Genomic DNA, 4518 nt, shown 5'->3' with positions numbered 1-4518 from the left:
CTTCCTTGCAAGGAATAATCTCAGGGCTAATTAGCAATGCCAAGGGGCGCTGTGCTGGATCCAGCAGTGTTTACATTTCCGGCTATTTGTGTTGTTCCAGCAGCAGAATCAATCAAGCAGCCAGCCTGAGCTGAGCGCCCACTCCTAGCCCATGAGCCATGCCTCGGCTGCCGGCTTCCCACTGCAGTCTGGCTTTGCCACAGTCACACCCCAGAAGGCGACCACACAGCACCGCTAGTGGCCTCCCACCTGCTGGCTCCAGCCACCTCTCCCCTAACCCTCCAACAGAGTGACCTCTGAAGACTGTGAAGTTGGCCATCACCCCTCCTTTGTAAAGAGTGTGTCTCTCTGTTGTTATGACTTCCTTTGACCCCTCTTGTTACTTGAAATTCTGTGTTACCACCGCCTGCCCATTAGAAGCCACCCAAGCACTGGGAGTCCTCCCTGGCCTTTCTTCCTTCTTCCTCTCCCCAGACTGCTGACCCCTCAGTTCTGGCTGCCATCCCCCAGTCCTCCCCCCCTCTGCCTAATTCAGATCCATGCACAGACGTAGGCCTGTTGAGTCCCTGGCTGGCTACATCAAGGCTCTCCCTGTAGTCCCAGGTTTCCCAGCCTACCGCTGCCAGAGCGACTGCGCCTCTGATGGCTCCCACGGCCTCCAGGATGAAGTCCGCCTGCAGCCCGCACAATAAGGGCGTTCACAACCAGCCCCAACTCTGAACACTGGCCCCTGGCCACTCCCTATCACACGCCCTCTGTTCTAACCATATGAGACTCATCAGCATAAAGGATTTCTGTCTGGAGAGTGGAGAAATGAGGGCAGAAGACCTTTCAGCCTTCACAAAACAGGACTGGGCCCCTATAATTTGCCAGAGGGTGGGCAACCTCAAGGAATCCAATCCTGGCTCTCTGCTTGGAGGAGGACTCTGAGGAGACCGGCTCACTCTCCTTGGGGTTCCTGCAAGGTCAGAATAGAGTGATCCAGGCCATTGGGGCCGATCAGAGAACCTTCATGGAGGACAGGCATTTGAGCTGGACCTTAAAGGAGTAACAGGATTTCAATACGCAGAGGATGTTCATCTTACGCATTTATCTGGCCTGACGGGCACTTGCAATGAGAGGAGGGAAATGGGATTGGGCGGCAGGAGAACAATCTCAGAGGGTTCCACAGCCTTCTTCATCCTCCCCGTGAGGAGCAGCTGAGGCCCCAGCCTGAGGGAGTTCCTCCAGGTCGGCCGCTGCCTGTGAACTGCCGGGTCTACCAAATCCACTTCTCAAATCCAGGACCCTGAGTTCTTTCCTGTTTATACCACTCACTCAGAGACAGTAACTTGAGTTCCAATCCCAGCTCAGCTATTAACCAGCAATGCAGTCTTGAGCAGGTCCTTAGGGAAAATGAGTTTCTTCACATGCAGAAAGGGGTTAGCAATAATGCCCCACATGGGTACCCAGGAGATCACGTAGGGAGAAGGGCACTCTGATCGGGATACCCTGTTTGTGAGCCACCATGCCCCAGCCCAGCCTCACGCCCTGCCCTCTGGCGCCTCTGGGGTCCTGGACTCCCATCATGCAAGTGTCGCTGGAGTCCACAGTGAGGTCAGTGCCCTGCCTGCCTGGAAGGCACAGCTCTGCCTTCTAGAGCTTTGGTGTGCGGCCCAGTCCACAGCCTACCCGCAGAGGCCCTCTGCACCTCCATGTCCCCCTGTCCTTGCACGGTGCAGACAGAGGCTTGGACAGGGGGCCGTTTGTGCGTGTGTCCCAGTGAACTCTGCCGACACCCGCTGCCCTACTTTCCTCTCCTCCTCGCTCTCAGGGCACCACAGGAGCCTTGTTCATCTTTGACTTGCAGACTTGGCTGCCACTGCTCCAAGATCAAAACATCAGAGAGCCAGACAGGACTGAGGTTCTCTATTGCAGGTGCTTTTTGTTGCATTTTCAGTTTTTTACTAGTATGAGAACAGTTGGTCCTTGAACAACACAGGGGGTTACGGCGACCAACCCCCTGCACAGTTGAAACTGCACGTGTAACTTTTGGTTCCCCCAAAACTTAACTACTAACAGCCTGCTGATGTTTCACCAATAACATAAATAGTCAGTTAACGCTATTTTGTATGTTATATGTATAATATACTGTATTCTTACAACAAAGGAAGCTAGCGAAAAGAAAATGTTACTAAGAAAATGATAAAATACATTGACAGTACTGAACTGTATCCAAAAAAAAAAAAAAAATCCACATATGAGTAGACCCATACAGTTCAAACCCATGTTGTTCAAGGGTCAACTGTATAGGCTTTAAAAACTCGAACAGTACCAAAGGGAATTCAGTGACAAGTGAGTCGCACTCCTATCATCCCCAACCCCAGTCCCTAAGGGCCCTTTCCAAGAGGGATCTGCTATTGCCAGAGATATCTGACATAAACTCAAACATGTATTTGTATCTTTTCACACAAATTTTAATATATATATTGTTCTTCACCTTGGTTTTTTTTTTCACTTATTTTGAGAGATGAGCCCAAATCAGTACAAACACATTGTCCCCCCTCTCTCTGACACTGTATGACACTGTAGAATATTTTATGGCACAGATGCAGCATAACTTCGTGTCCTCCTTGTTGACATGTGGCTGTTTACAGTCTATACTGGTGCCACAGCAACACACCACAGCACACAGCAGGGGCCACAGGGGACCAGCAAAGTCACCCAATCCTGTCCACACCCCAAGGTGCCGCCTCCTCCATGAAACTGAACACCGTCCCTTTGCTGAGAAAGGAAATGGTCCCCAGAGAGGTTCTGTGACTCACCCAAGGACGTTCAGCTAATTGACAGCAGAACAGGGTGAGGATCCATGGAATTACTTGAATCTGTACTTTAAAAAAAATCATCCAAACTCTACTTTACAGAGAGGGGGAAACTTGAGGCCTTTTAAAAACGAGAGCCTCTCCTCAAAATCCTAAAGCAGTGGTTCTCAAACTCAAGCACCAGCATCCCCTGATTCATTAAAACAGAGGGCTGGGCCCTACCACTGGAGTTTTTGCTTCAGTGAGTCTGCCATGGGGACTAACAACTTGCATTTTTCACTTGTTACCTGGTAATGTTGACGCTGTTGATACAGAGAACTCCACCCCCTGAGAACTAATGTCCTAAGGGTTCCTGGTATTTGGGTGAGGCAAGGGAGGCCACGTGGGTTTTCCCCATCCAGCCGGCCACCCACCCATGATTTGAATGCAACAGCAATACTTTTTTCTGCTTGTGTGGATAAGATTAGCTTTCTTTTTTTTCCTGGTGTTTGACTGCTTCAGTGCTGTTGTTGGGGAATGACTGGAGTACATCAGAGTCCTTATTATTTGACAATGGGAATCAACCTTTCATTTCCCTAGAGCTCAGTGGTCATCCCCCATGGGGAGCAGGGGTTAGGTGAAGACCCTGGAACACAAGGTGTGCTGTCAGAGCAGGAAAAGGGCCTTTCCAGCCAGTCTCCTCCCCACTGGACACACTATCCCATGGGGGGGCCTGGTGAGGAGGGGCATCACAGCCCAAGTGTGTCCCCAGAAAGGCATGGCAGCTCCCATCTTAGCTGCACTGCCAGCTCTCCCTCTGCTCTCAACTGTGGCTGTGATTCACTGGTTGTCTGGACAGCTGGACTCTGCCGTTGGCCTGAACTTTTTGACCAACTGCCTTCGAAGGCAGGGAAAAGTCCAGCCATCACTGATACCCTCATTTTCCTCCCCGACCCGAGTTCCCAAGCAGCCTGTTGATGCCATCGAGATCTGGGCCTCAACTTCCAGGAACACAAGTCCCTTTCTCGACACAACAGAAGACAAAGAAGTACCAGTCAATGCAGAAATATGCCAGAAATGTGCCAGTGAAGGTTTCAACATCCTCATGGTCCACTGCATGGGGATGTAGAAGACTGCTGGTATTTGTCATTGACATATGTTACATTAGGGCTGAGTCTTCCTACTAGGGAACATCCTACAGTATGAGTCTTTGGGAGGCAGAGCCCTCCTCCTAAGTCAGAAAACAATGGAGGCCTGATAGTTGTCTCATAGTTCCATTCTCCTCTTTGCAGCTGAAGCCCAGTGTGTCATGCTCATGACTTGAAGAGGCATGGTCAGGAGAAAAATGCATACCGGAAGCAGAGGCAACTCCCAGGTCCTAAGGGCATCACAGTGGGGACAGAAGTGGCACCAGCTTCACACCAAGATACCCTGCAGCTCAGTTCAGACTGCGGTCCTGGTACCCAGCCACTCTTATCCTGCTTCCCCAGCTATCCTGCTGATGTACTGATAGGTCATACTCTTGTTCAACAAATTCCTTTCCTACTTAAACCAGCCTGAAGTCATTTCTGTTAACAGTGAACTTGGACTAACATCATACCAACGTCAGAATCCTCTGAAACTGATGGGGCTCCTGGGTGGCTGAGTCAGTTAAGTGTCTGCCTTCAGCTCAAGTCATGATCCCAGGGTTCTGGGATCAAGGCCCACGTGGGATTCTCTGCTCGGTGGGGAGCCTGCT

This window comes from Mustela erminea, chromosome 14 (assembly GCF_009829155.1).
Source record: "Mustela erminea isolate mMusErm1 chromosome 14, mMusErm1.Pri, whole genome shotgun sequence".
NCBI classification, from domain to species: Eukaryota; Metazoa; Chordata; class Mammalia; order Carnivora; family Mustelidae; genus Mustela; species Mustela erminea.
The sequence above is the reverse complement of the archived record's forward strand: the minus strand, read 5'-3'. Positions refer to the sequence as shown.